Source organism: Lutra lutra, chromosome 3, assembly GCF_902655055.1.
Source record: "Lutra lutra chromosome 3, mLutLut1.2, whole genome shotgun sequence".
Taxonomy (NCBI): domain Eukaryota; kingdom Metazoa; phylum Chordata; class Mammalia; order Carnivora; family Mustelidae; genus Lutra; species Lutra lutra.
Window position 1 is genome coordinate 102,301,786 of NC_062280.1, and position 14,747 is coordinate 102,316,532.

Sequence of the window (14,747 nt, forward strand, 5' to 3'; positions counted from 1 at the left end):
ATACTTAAATTTCACATCTGGTAGCAGACTGGAAGATTTTCAACCCTTACAATCGTCACTTTTCCTGTAAAAAGGAACTATTAACCACCAATTCAAACTAATATGATCACATTTTACAGAATTAATGAGATGCTGTAATTGCCAACATTGTTTACCTGCTACTTTGGGAGTATATTTCAAAGGCATATGAATTAGCCATCGCTGGCTTCATAATTAGCGTGTGACAACTTTAATTCCAATGGCATGTTTAATCAACAGCAACAGATGGAAATGTGCCTGGTGGTAAGTCATCCCCTTCATAGCTCCTAATAGCAGGTTTATCCCACTGGCTCTGAGTTATAAGCTGTTTAGCATAGTAAGTGCTAAATTACTGGTAATACTCTCTTTCTTTTTTGGACTATCAGAGTTTCAATACATGAAAGTAATTCTAATCACCAACATATACTGAGTACTTACTACATACCACTATTTTTGTTTTTAACTTAATGAAGCCTTCAAATAACCTCTCAAATTTTAATATTCCCATTTTATACTTTAGGGAAATAGAGCCTAGAGAAACAAAGCAACTTGTCAGTATTGCACAGCCTGCAAACTGTAGGTCCAAAGTCCAAAGCCAGCTCCTTGGCTCCCAGCACCCATCTGTTAGCTCCTATGATTCCGCTGGTGTTCTGCGGTAGGAGGCTGGTCACTGTAGCAGTTTGGGAGTCTGCTAACAAAATTCTTATTTTGTGAATCCTATGATGACTTTCCTCTTCACCAGGTCCAGCCATGTACATTGAAGACAGAAGCTGTGTGCTCAGTTCTTTATTCCATACATGTGTTAACTCAGATTCATTCACTCTGCAGACGAGACTCACCATTATCTATCTCAGACAGCAGCTCCAGGCTGCTTTTAGGTAACGCTCTCATGATGTTCCTTCTACTTGCCCCAGGTTCACTGGATGTCCCGTGACCAAGTCTTCCATAAATATAGCAGCTTGTGACTTTACCCTAGCCCCCATAAGCCGGCCCCATCTAGGATTTTGCCATTGCAGCAGAAAAATGATTTAGCAGGTTCGGATCACCGTCCTTAAAGCTTCCAGACCAAAGATACTAAGGAAGGGATGCCCATGTTTAGGAATTTGGAGCACTTTGATATATCCATCCCAAAACACACATTCTCTTCTTCTCTACCTCAAAGGACAGTAGTCACCAAACATAAAGCTTCGCTAAGCTTCCTTAAATACTGACATTATTTGAGGATAAATACTGACATTATTAATTTCAGCAAGTGTGCCCAAATCCCTATCAGTTATTCTGAATCTCTGGAAATGGAGCCTACACATCTGTCCTTGTGAAAACTTCCCAGTGGATTTTGCTTGAAGAGCTGGGGTTCATATGTACAGCTGTAGACATGCAAATGCAGAGCTTCTTTAAAGTTTTTCTAAGGAAAAAAGTTGTGCATTTATATTAAATCCTGAAACTTGTGGCTAAATTGCCTGTAACAGTCATTTCTTCAGCACAGAAAGTGTAATCTGAAAAGGTTCTGGCCCCAACAATAGTGCCAAGGTGTTTCGTGGCCTCTAATTTGGAATGTGGTGTTGTTAGAGAAATGACAGCTGTGATGTGATCAGAACAGATACTACTTTCATTTCTTTGTAATTAACCCCAGCAAAGACCTTTATTTGTTTTGGAAATAAAAGTATCTAGCTGCCAAACATGGTTTAATAGCCTTAGAATTAGAAAAGAGTAAATTAGTTTTTCTCTTTTGTTCCTCAATGATCACTGGCTTTTTCTCCTTCACTTGGTTAATAAAGAGCAATTCTAAGAGGCTGTGGTCCGTTCCCTGATCTTTATACCCTTGGTGAAATTCCTTACAACAAAGGTGCACAGGCACACGCAAATACATGTTATATCAATGCTAGCATGGGACGGAATTTAGAGACCCTTGATTTACAAATAGGGAAATGTGTATTTTCTTTTCAGTAGTTTGATTCACTTACAGACATGAACATAATATTAATTTTACAGGTTAGACTTAAGTAATTTAATTCTTTCACCTCATATATGTTGGTAATACAACCAAAATGTAATCTTTAATGTACCATGCGATCTCCCTGAATTTAAATGATGAAACTATCCTTTACATTACTCAGTGGCCTGTGGACTAAAGTAGACTACAAGCTAAGATTATCAAGTAATTAATTCATCTTAAATAAAGTAAGAGGCATTATGAAATCACTATTTTACACTGTGCATTCAATAATTAAGTAAGAATGAAAAGATGCCTTGATGTGGATCCTTTGACTCTGCCCCCATTGTCACCTTCACGAGGTGGGGATCCTGGTGATCAGAGAAGAAATGATGAGGGGACTACGAGCTGATGATCAGTAGATGACTTTATTTCACACAATCACTTCTTTTATACCTTACACAAGATCCGGTTACAAACAGGATATGGAGCTACGTGAGGGACATGGGCTACATGCAGGCAATCAAGTGTGACAAGTGAACAACAACAATTATCTCTTAGCTTTAAATGACAAGAAGCAAGTCTAAAGGAGGACAAGAAAGCACTCCAGGGATCCTCCCATGTCTATTCTGAGCATTGGCCCAGGAAAACTCTTGCCCTCCATCTCCTGGAGTTTTCTTACAGGATCCCATGTGGCACCAGTCACACTGGCGAGGATCTGGGTTGTGTTCCAACACCTCACACCAAGCCACCTTGATGTGTGTTGTGCGTGCCCAGGGCTCTGCACATAGAAAGGCACATGCTGGGTTTACACTCTTCTGTTATAGTCTTGAAATTCTTAATAATTATGAATAAGAGGCCTTATACTTTTTTTTTTTTTTTTTGCAGAGCCCTGCAAATCATGTAGCCATCCCTCTCTACCTCTCCTCTCCACTCCTATAACTGCCAAATTTATGCCCCAAATATCTCCAGCATTTCCTGACTATGCTCAAGCCTTGATGGCAAAACTTGACTGACTCTCCAGGACAGAGCTGACACTTATTTCCTTTTGCTCCATGTTCCTCACCAATCCCAACATTCTTGACACCTCAACAACCTCAGGAAGCCAAAGGACACGTTCTAGTAGTGCGGCTGTAGCCTGTAATAACATGCGAGGGTTGCTCTAGTATGCAGCTGTAGCCTGTAATAACATGCGAGGGTTGCTCACACTTACCCTCATCACCTATTTTTGCCACCAGTAAGAATGAAGGCATCACTTGAAAAGTGGGAGTTATTTTGTATACTCCGTATACCCGTTCTATGCAAAATGCAGAAAACAAAGACATATACATGTTTATTGCATCTCCACCTCCCTTTTCCATGCTTCACACATCACATTTAATCTTCACAGTTAGTCTTATTTCTTTGACAACACACTAAGAAGACATCTACACCTGAGAATGGCTATTCTGTTCCCTCTTATATTGATACTATTAGCTTTAGTTTCAGGAGATGACATGATATTGATATTTCTTCAAATTCTAATCTCATATTCCATTTTTAATCTTACTATAGAGAGATGGCACACATATGCAAAGTCATCCTAATGGCTAAAATGTGTTGGTTTTTTCCATGAAAAGAGGCATATTTCTCTTAAAATAATTTCTTAGAAGCCAACCAGCTCATTGGATTTGGGTGAGGTATCTTCACCCTAACAAAATGACTTGAGCAACACACACACACACACACACACATTTGTCAACTGAGAAATTAATGGGGTCTACATTCAAGATGTTTAGTTATTTTCAGCCGTGCTGGCAAATTGAGCTATCAAAGGAAGAATTGCAAACAAGAAAATCATATCACAGCCATTTTATTAATATAAAAGAACACTTCAGTATGTGAATAGTCCCAAGTTCAAAAACAGTTTGTAAATATTTTCTCAAGGAAACAATTTGAATCCCATAGAAATGAATATAAGAAATAAGAGCAAATGGCAGAGGATACAGAGGTTCTGGAAGTAATATCCAGGCTGTAAGTGTGTTTCTATATCTTTGACACTGCATTCAAAATGAAATTCACTATCCTCAATATGATTGGCTTTTATTTTTTCTTGGACTATACATACTCTTGTACTTTTTATTCACCAAACTACATGTCTCATAAAATAACTATTACCTCTTCTGGTTTTACTAAAACTGTTGAAAAAATAATCTTTATGCAAACAATTGTGTTATGTATATTTGTTTGAAATAAAATTGTTATCTGCAGAGTGGGTTTCTATGATGAAAAACTCTGAAATTACACATTTCTTAGAACTTCTACTCAAATGTGTGTGTGTATTTCCCAAGAGTTCATCTACTCAAACACTCTGATACATTATGAAAGTATTTATTGCTAAGATAGTGTCATTAAATGATCCAGACCAGTCAAAATCAGTTTAAAGACAGCCCTTGAGCACTTCATATTGGTGTTATCAGGGTACATAGGACAATTCTCTGGAAAAAGAAATTCCCTTATCCTTATGTTACAGTCATTGTCTGTATCTCTCAAGTTCACAGTTGCCAATCAGACTCTGATTATAGGGACAACAAATAACAAGACCCCCAGCATTATTTTAATGACATGCTTTGGTTACTTTTTAATTGATACGTTCCTTTTACATGAGCACACTATCAAAGATGTGGCCAATCTGACTAACTTGCTTACTTGTCATTTAGCAAATTGATTAAAAGTTACATTTGAATATTGAAACTTCATTAGGTGGGTAATTTAATAAGCCATGTATGATTAGGTGTGGAAGAATGTACCAGAAATGATAGTAAAAATTATTTACTTCTTATGGGCTATTTGTTGATAGAAAAATATGTGTTCATTTACATTTTAAGACCTCTGTGAATACAAGGTCATCTTAAGTGTGTGACATGACTTTTCATTTAAATGAATTTGAGAAAGAGAAACAATAGAAGTTAACCACGAATATAATGCAGTCACTAGATGTCTCTGACTGAGCAATTACTCTAACAATCTACCCTTGGTTATATAAAAATGACATCCCACCAACTATACCATTTTCGCTCCCTTAGGAGTATTTTCATCCAAGGAAATAAATAGGGCCACCATTAAGACTAAGCAGCTTTATTCGTGACACTGGTATACCTCTCTTTTTAAAAATAACACCCATTACTTAGCAGTAAACTAATCAGTCATAACCCCTTTGTAGATTGGAGACTTTCTAGATTGGAGACAAAAGCAATTCATTAAAACTAAATTCCCAAGAGAAAAGGCTTATGCTTCTACTACCTTACTTAGAGTGTGACATATCCTTGGTGGTAGAGCATTGTCATTCTTTGGGGGAGGATTTGCATTGGAGGGATACTTTAAATTTGTATGATAGTATGATGAATATGAAAATGATCAAGCAATGAAATTCTACTCTTCTCTTTAAAATATATACATTTACATAACATGGACTCTGCATATAGTATTTTCTTTGTAGTCACTAAATGTCCATAAGTTTAAACACACACACACATAAACACACAGAAGAACAAGGAATTAAATTAATTAGGTAGGTTCTACTTATTTTATGTGCTCACCTACTATATATATATTCACAAAGAAGTTGAGAAAAATTGCCTGGAGTAATTTCTAGACTCATTTGTGTCCCATGCATCTTGCTTGATTTTATTATTATCCTCATAACATGTAGTAAAATAATCCAACATGCATTAATGTTAGTGAATAATTTATAAGGCAGCATGACAACTCTATAATTTCTTGGTAATGAAGAATAAAAACAATGAAAGCAGCAGAAAAACAAAGCAGAAAGGAATGTGAAAATAATCTCTTTCTGATAAAACATGGGCACTTTATGGTTTTATACACATTCAAATTCACCACACTTATTGATTCCCTGTTGCTTTTGGGAACTCTGGATATTCAGAGTTGAATATTCCTCAATGAGCGTACGATCAATTAAATGATATTAAATAATTTAAAATTGGCTAACAGGTTAGCATTGTAGGTAGAGTGTAAACTATCAGGCTATGGGGAATTAGAAGTAGGAACAAGGAAAATTCCTCGGAGGGATGTGATGGTTTAGCTTTTCTTGCAAGGCAAGTAGGATAAAATAGCTTAAGGATGTACGGGTGTCAGTGGATCATGATGAAATTATTTAATATCAGTTTTATCAGCTAGACTCTAAGATAATCTAAGCTCAAGATGAGTATCAGGCTTACCCCCTCCTGTTGTCTCAGTGCCTAGCAAAGAGTAGGTGTTTAATAATATCTGTTGAATGGATAAATAAAATACAACAGCCCGCATTTTTTAAAAAAGATTTTATTTATTTATTTGACAGACAGAGATCACAAGTAGGCAGAGAGGCAGGCAGAGAGAGAGAGAGAGAGAGAGAGGAGGAAGCAGGCTCCCTGCGGAGCAGAGAGCCAGACGCGGGGCTTGATACCAGGACCCTGGGATCGTGACCCGAGCGAAGGCAGAGACTTTATCCCACTGAGCCACCCAGGTGCCCCAACAGCCCGCATTTTAATGTCAAAAGTCAAGACAGAGATTCAATAAAGACTTATTCTCAGGGGCGCCTGAGTGGCTCAGTCATTAAGCGTCTGCCTTTGGCTCAGGTCATGATTCTGGGGTCCTGGGATTGAGCCCAGCATCAGGCTCCCTGCTTGGCAGGAAGACTGCTTCTCTCTCTCCCACTCCCTCTGCATGTGTTCCCCCCTCTCTGTGTCTCTCTCTGTCTAATAAGTAAATAAAATCTTAAAAAAAAAAAAAGAATTATTCTACCAATAGCAAAATTTGGCCAAAGCTTTGTAATTTATGGAATAGAAAGTTTAGAACTTTGGCTGCTAGAGATTAAGTATATGGTGCTATTAGTATAAATAGGACAAAGTTTGTCTTGAGTGACAGGAGAAAAATGTAAGCTTAAGACATGTTGAATTTAGAGTTCCAGAACCACACATGATAAACCATCGGGTCAGTAGTTCGAAATACAGAGGTGGATGCCAGAAGAAAGAAAGAAGAAAGAAGAGATATTTAAGCTTTAATCCGCAGATTTCTGTAACTTCTCCTACATAGATAGAGAGATAGAGATAGAGTTGCAAGTATAGATTCAGATTTACAGGTTGATTTTAGGTGTAAATACAGATTTTTATACACTTCGATGTATATAGCCCATAAGGTTTATTATTTTTTTAAAGATTTCATTTATTTGAGATAGAATGAGAGTGAGAGAGAGAGAGAGAGCAAACACGGGGAGCAGCCAGCAGAGGGAGATGCGGGGCTCCATCCCAGGACTCCAGGATCATGACTGAATCGAAGGCAGGTGCTTAACCAACAGCCACTCAGGTGCCCCAGCCCATAAGGTTTAGAATTCATGTGGAAAGAGGTAATAATTAGTCCTAAAGGCATGAATAATATTTCTAAGTAATATAAATTATTTAGGATAAAATCTATAATAAATTAGAATAAAATAAAATTAGAACAAAACATAAATAATTATTTTAATATATGCATTAATTTTAATAATCGGTATTATAAAATGTGAATGTCAAATTATCAAAGGAACATATAAATATACTATAATCTTATAGAATTAAACACATTTTGGTTATTTTTTGAAATGATATTTATTTTGCTCAAATCCAAACCAAAAAGCTAATATAGAGGATAAAAGCAGAAACTAATTTTCTCCTAACAGTAGCAGTTGAGATTTTAAATCACCAGTCATGTGCTTTATTGATCTAAATTTCATTCAAATTGTCTTGGGCCTGCCATATTGGCAAAGTATGTGATGTTTTAATTACTTCTTTTTCCTCTTTATTCGGTAACTGTCCTTATCAAATGATCTCTTGCATAAGGAAGACTCCAGCAATCCAGAAAATAATATTGTTTTCCATAATAAATCTATTCATATATTGTAAAATCCTAATTTAAGGCATAAAAGAAGACTTTAAAAAATAGGAAATGCTCTCTTCTTCAGGATTAGAATATTTACTATTTAAAATCATTGTGTGTATACCAAATTAACCTACAAATGAAATTCAACTGAAATCAAATTCCCAAAGTGTTTTCCTATTTTTGTAACTCGTCAAAATCATTCTAAAGGTTTGTAGTATAAAAATATTAAGACCCCAAGTTGACATATAGAGAGGACCTTGCCCTATCATGTGTAGAGCATATTCTTAGTAAGTTACTATTGAATGAATAAATGAAGGAATGAATGAAAGGAAAAGCTGGAAGAGTTGCAAGAGGGTAAAAAGGAACACTCTGAGATACAGTGCGAAGGGAAGACCTAAAAATCAGGGTGTAGCAGATATTGAGAAAAATCAGCAGTAATCTCCCACACCAAACATAAGGTATCATTGGATAAATTTGAAGAATGTGGGGTAACGTGAGTGTAACCATAGTAACATCAAGTCCCAAATCCAACTCAACACCTAAATAAATTAAACCAAGTCCCCATAACAAAGACAAAGCAGGTAGAAAGGCATGTCCACTTTTAGGCCTAAAATCTATTTATCTTTGTCACTACTGTCCTATATGAGAAGTTTGGGTTTAAAGAATAAAAATTATAAAGTATAAGGAAAGACAAAATAATAATTAAAAGAAAACATACTGCCAAGAGACGAAGCAATCAGCTAAGTACGACTCACATATTACATAGATGTTGAGACTATCTGACAAGAAGTGTAAAATAAATGATTAATAGTTTAAAGGCATTAATGGAAAGGTAGACATAAGATAAGATTAAATGGGAAATTTCAGGGAGATAACAAAGCTATATGAATGAATTGAATGGAAATGAGAACAAAGAAAACACAGTAATGTAGATAATACTATATCTTCAGCAGGCTCATTGGTGGACTTACCTCAGACAAGAAAAGAATGAGTCAACTTGTAGAGCAGTCAACACAAACAAAGCCACTAGAAAAACAAAGAAAATAAAAGATAAGAGAGCATCCAAGGGCTATAGTACAATATAAAATAGTCTAATATGTTCATTGATGTAGGAAGCAATGGAAAAAAAAATTAAATTTCCTTACTACTTACAGTCCAGTGACAAGTCCTTGAAACATGCAGAGTGACATTCCTTTAGGAAATCAGTTGTCTTTAAGTTAATACTTTATAAAGGGCAAAGGCAATCCTAGCCCCACTCCTAGGATCCTGTAAATCTACTTTAACATTTAAAAATTCCTTGGGAAACCTCCTTTATCTCTCACCCCCAAGATATATTTTGGCAGTCATCCCCCAATGGTATGATTTCACATCTGAAGGGTCTCATGACTAAGGTTTTATTAGACAGTAATAAATGACCTTTCCCAACAATAGCTAGCCTCCTCAAGGTCCTGGAAACCTTGTTTCCAAAATTCCTTAGGGACTCATGCTATCCCTACCCTTTCTCCAACTTGAAAGTATATAATGGGCCACTCCTCATGACCCCAGTGCAGCTCTTTCTGCCCACAGGTTCCATCCCTGTGCTTTAATAAAATTACCTTTTTGCACCAAAGACATGTCAAGAATTCTTTCTTGGCCATTAGCTGCAAACTCCAACATATTTCCTACATCTTTCATGATTAAAATACTAGAAATGAGAAGACAGAGAAATTGACAGAAGAAACATTTGAAAAAAAATGGAGAGAAAGAATATTCTAAAAAATACAGCCAGATACTAAATCACAGATCCAAGAAGCTTTAAGAGCAGCAAGTAAACTAATAGTTTTGTTTTGTTTTTTTTTTTGTTTTGTTTTGTTTTGTTTTTTGTAAGTTTTTATAACTTTGGCAGAAGATATCCCAGTTATAAACCTGCTCTTTTTATGGCAGCCCTTCATGCAACTTCTTTAGCCTTTGATGCTATGGTTAACAGGATGCAGATTATACTTTCCAGGTCCCCTTGACAACTGGCTTCTTGCTAGTTTCTGCCAATAAGAGGCACAGAAGGATGATCAGTTGGCATGAGTATGGGAGAAGCCACTTTCTCATTCTGTGTCTGGCAGCATTTCTAGATGTGTGTATCTGTTAAGAATTTCTATCCTTAACCACAAGACTCAACTTATTCTGTCCTAGCAAGTGATAATTCACTCCTGCCCCTTCTAGTACTGGCCATGTGCCCCTTCCTCAGTCTTTGAAGGCTCTGAAACATCCTCCCACTTTAGTTCACCCAGCTGGGTTGCAGGGACAAATCGTTGAAGCTTATTACAGTTACTAACATCTGAGTTAATTCATTGATCCCTTTTCTCTCTATGCATTTCCAATACACACAACTAGTTTTCTTTACTGTGGCTTTAGTTTTCCTGACAGAACAGTAAAGAAGAAAAGATGTACGAGGGTACAAGGTATCTCCCTGCTCTTGTTTGGTCAATGATCTATTGTTAAAACTAAATCCAAGTATATATAATTTTACAAATCTCTGAGCAAGAGGCAGATACTAAAATTAATTGTATGTTATAATATAAACATAGGCTTCTATTGACAAAAGAATTATTATTCGAAATACCTAACCCACTAAAAACATACTACCATTATTATATGTTTACCAAAAAGCACTCAAGTATCCACACTCCTGTCTGAGAAGGACACCCAAACTCACCATTGGAAAATGCCCTGTGTTAAGCCTTTAGAGACTCATCCCAGGAAATTTAAGGAAACTAATTCTGAGTAACTCTCTTATTTTTCCAAAGTTTACATGCATATTTGATTTGATTTAGCTACACAACTTCAGACATTTATTAAAGAATATATTCTAATCCTTTTTTATAACAACAGAAGATGATTAAGTGGCTCTTTTCAATGTGAAACAAGTTCTGTTAAGACTTCAAGTTCCAGGTTGCTTCTATTATTATTTATTTTTTAAATTCATCTTCTGCAACTCTTTTAGCTTTGGAAGAACAATTCTCCAGATAAGTAATATCAAAAGAGAGTATAAAACATACAAAATAAGCTATAAGATCTAGAACTGCTCTTTAAATATAGTGAACACTAGCCATATGTGGCTATTTAAATTTAAATAAGTAATGAACCTTAGGTAAAATTAAAAATGTTATTTCCTGATTAACACTAGCCAAATTTCAAATGCACAATAGCCACATGTGGCTCATGAATATAATATTGGCTAGCAGAGCTGTAGAACTTTTCTATCAACTCAGAAATGCTATTAAACAACATTGATTTAGAATATAAGATATTCACAAAGGGAAAGTAAGCACATCCTGTATGCTGTCTGGAATTAATTCTATGTCATTCCCAATGCTGCTCTTTAATACATTTCAAGGACATGTCATAGAATTTCTGAAATGAGTTTCCAAGTGACAAAGTAAAAAGAATAAGATCTTCAGGCCAAATGTCCAAAACCCTTAAAATCCAATATTGTATCAAGATTTCTTGAACATATTGACAAACAGACAAATGGAGTGGTAAGGATTCAGTACCATTTCTCAAATGGGAAACAATGAATATAATTCAGAAAAAAAAAAGATTAACGCACATAAGAAATTATTGCCTAGAATCTCTGAAATGAATTTCATTCATTGTCTTAATGAACCAGGAATAAATCATCAAAATTGTTTTAATGAATAAGGAGTAGGACAGCTATTTGTTAAGACAGTCAAAACTCATCTTCAAATATAGTATGTTGACACCATGCCTAAGAAAGAAAATCATACTGAATGGTGCTTAAAAAAGATCAACTCAGCACAAACCAAGAAAAACTGCCTTCTTTCTCTGGCAATAAGTAACAACATATGGATAGATAGCAATATGAGAAGTGGGAAAATGATTAGTCACACCCAAGTTAATAATAGTAGCACCAAGACCACTGTCACTCAAAAAGCCATTTGCACAGTGCCAAGCAAGAGACACTTATTACCACCCCCAAGGGAGAAGCTCCCCATACCCTACCCCACCACCCCACCCATTATGGAACATAGGAAAGAGCTTAACAATGCTTACCCCCAAGCGGAGTAGTAGTTTGGGGGTGGGGAGGGCAAGATAGCAGAGGAGTAGGAGTCCTTAATTTCATCTGGTTCCAGGGATTAAGCTAGATAGTTATCAAACCATACTGAACACCTACAAACTCAACAGGAGATCAAAGAGAAGAAGAGCAGCAATTCTAGGAACAGAAAAGAGACCACTTTCTGGAAGGTAGGATGTGTGGAAAAGTGAATCCGAGGTGATATATGGGAGGGGTGGCTCCTGACAAGCAGTAGAGCAGCAGAGCATAAAATCAGAACTTTTAGAAGTCTGCTCCACTGAGAGACATTGCTCTGGAGGCTAAGCAGAGTGAAGCTCTTGCAAGGACAGTGTGGTCTCAGGACCTGTGGGGTCACAGAAAGACAAAGGGTGTCTGAGTGTGGCAAAGCTCCCAGGTATCAGAACTGGGAAGCCAAGTGTACAGACAGAGCTGAGGAGTGAGCTCTCAGCTGGGGGTTACCTTAAACCATGATCCAAGGTACAGTTGGGCCACTGCTTTTCAAGCAGGGACCCCACAAGTGGCAGATCTGGAGAGACCACCTCCTTCCTCCTCTGGAAGGATCAGCATGGGAGCGTGCTACAGGAATCTGCTGGGTTTGGAGACTCCAAATGGGGCCAATCGCCAGAGATGGAGGAGCTCAGTCACAGGCCGGGTGAGCAGAGTGCACTAGAAACCAGGGAGACAGGAGGGATTGACTGTTTTTCTCTCAGGGCATACTGAGGAGTGGGAACCTGAGCTCTCTACTCCATCGGGCAAGAGATTGGGAGGCCACCATTTTCATTCCTGCCCTCCAAAGCTGTACAGAAAGCATTCAGGGAACAAAAGCTCCTGAGAGTGAACCCAAGCAGATCACTTTGATTGGCCCCTGGCAAGGATGGTACAGTTCTGCCTCTGACAAAGACATTTGAGAATCACTGCAACAGGCCCTTCCCCCAGAAGATTAGCAAGAATATCCAGCCAAGACCGAGTTCACCTATCAATGAAAACTGTGGAACTCCAGAGCTGGGGGAATGCAACCCATAGAATTCATGCCTCTTTCCCCATGATTCCTTAGTCTTTCAAAGCTAAATATTTTTAATTTTATTTTTTTCTTATTTTATTTTTAAAAAATTTTCCTCTTTCCTATTTTAAACTTTTAAATATTTTATCTTACTACCTTTTTAAAAAACCTTTTTAAGCTTTCATTGTTATAGTCATATTCCATCCCTTCATTGTATTTAACCTTATTTTTTGTATACATATTTGTTTCTTTAAAATTTTGGGTTAAAGTTTCTTCTTTCTCTTTTTTTTTTAAATTTTATTTTAGTTTTTCAGTGTTTCAAGATTCATTGTTTAGGCACTACACCCAGTGCTCCATGCAATATGTGCCCTCCATACTACCCACCATGAGGGTCACCCATCCCCCCACTCTTCACCCCTCCAAAACCCTCAGTTTGTTTCTAAGAGTCCACAGTCTCTCATGATTCTTCTCCCCCTCTGCTTTACCCCAATTCACTTTTCCTTTCCTTCTAAAGTCCTCCTGTAACTCCTTATGTTCCACAAGTAAGCAAAAACATATGATAATTGACTCTCTCTGCTTGACATATTTTATTCAGCATATTCTCCTCCAGTTCCATCCATGTTGATACAAAAGTTGGGTATTCATCATTTCTGATGGCTGTGTAATGTTCCATTGTGTATATAGACCATATCTTCTTTATCCATTTGTCTGTTGAAGGGCATCTGGCTCTTTCCACAGTTTAGCAACTGTGGCCATTGCTGCTATGAACTTTGGGATACATATAGCCCTTCTTTTCACTACATCTGTATCTTTGGGGTAAATACCTAGTAGTGCAATTGCAGGGTCATAGGGTAGCTCTATTTTTAATAGTTTGAGGAATTTCCACAGTTTTCAAAAGTGGCTGCACCAACTTGCATTCCCACCAACTGTGGAAGAGGGTTCCCTTTCTTCATTTCCTGTCTTGTTAATTTTGGCCATTCTAACTCATGTAAGGTGGTATCTCAATGTTTTTTTTTTTTAATTTTTTAATTTCTTAAATTAACATATAATGTATTATTAGCCCCGGGAGTATAGGTCTGTGAATTACAAAGATTACACACCTGACAGCACTCACCATTTCAGGTTCCAAGATGGATAATGATGATGAACATTTTTTCATGTGTCTGTTAGCCATTTCTATGTCTTTTCTGGAGAAGTATATGTTCATATCTTTTGCCCATTTTTTGACATGGTTTTCTGGGTTTTGGGTGTTGAGTTTGAGGAATTCTCTATAGATCTTAGATATCACCTTTCTGTCTGAAGTCACATTTACAAAAATCTTCACCCATTCTGTCGGTTGCCTCTTTTTTTGTTGACTGTTTCCTTTGCTGTGCAGAACCTTTTGATCTTGATGAAGTCCCAAAAGTTCATTTTTGCTTTTGTTTCCTTTGCCTTTGGAGACATGTCTTGAAAGAAGTTGACATGGCCGGTGTCTAAAGGTTACTGCCTATGTTCTTCTCTAGGATTTTGATAGATTCCTGCCTCACATTGAGGTCTTTCAACCACTTCGAGTTTTTATTTGTGTATGGTATGAGAAAATGGTCAAGTTTCATTCTTCTATACATAGCTGTCCAATTTTCCCAACACCATTTATTGAATTGACTATCTTTTTCCACTGGATATTTTTTCCTGCTATATTGAAGATTATTTGACCATACAGTTGTGGTCCATATCTGGGCTCTCTACTCTGTTCCATTGGTATATGTATCTGTTTTTGTGCCAGTATCATGCTGTTTTGGTGATCACAGTTTGGTAGTAAAGCTTGAAGTCAGTCAACGTGATGCCCACACCTT

At 37.0% G+C, this 14,747-nt stretch overlaps 1 long non-coding RNA gene across 1 annotated transcript in view; it reads left to right on the forward strand.

The window, feature by feature from the left end:
- The window catches only part of LOC125096096 (uncharacterized), a 30,782-nt gene extending 16,451 nt beyond the window's left edge, over window positions 1-14,331 (forward strand). The window contains exons 2-3 of the long non-coding RNA XR_007126060.1: window positions 12,393-12,397; window positions 14,291-14,331. This is a non-coding gene — a long non-coding RNA (uncharacterized LOC125096096). The remainder of the gene's footprint in view (window positions 1-12,392; window positions 12,398-14,290) is intronic.
- The last annotated feature ends 416 nt before the right edge of the window (window positions 14,332-14,747 follow it).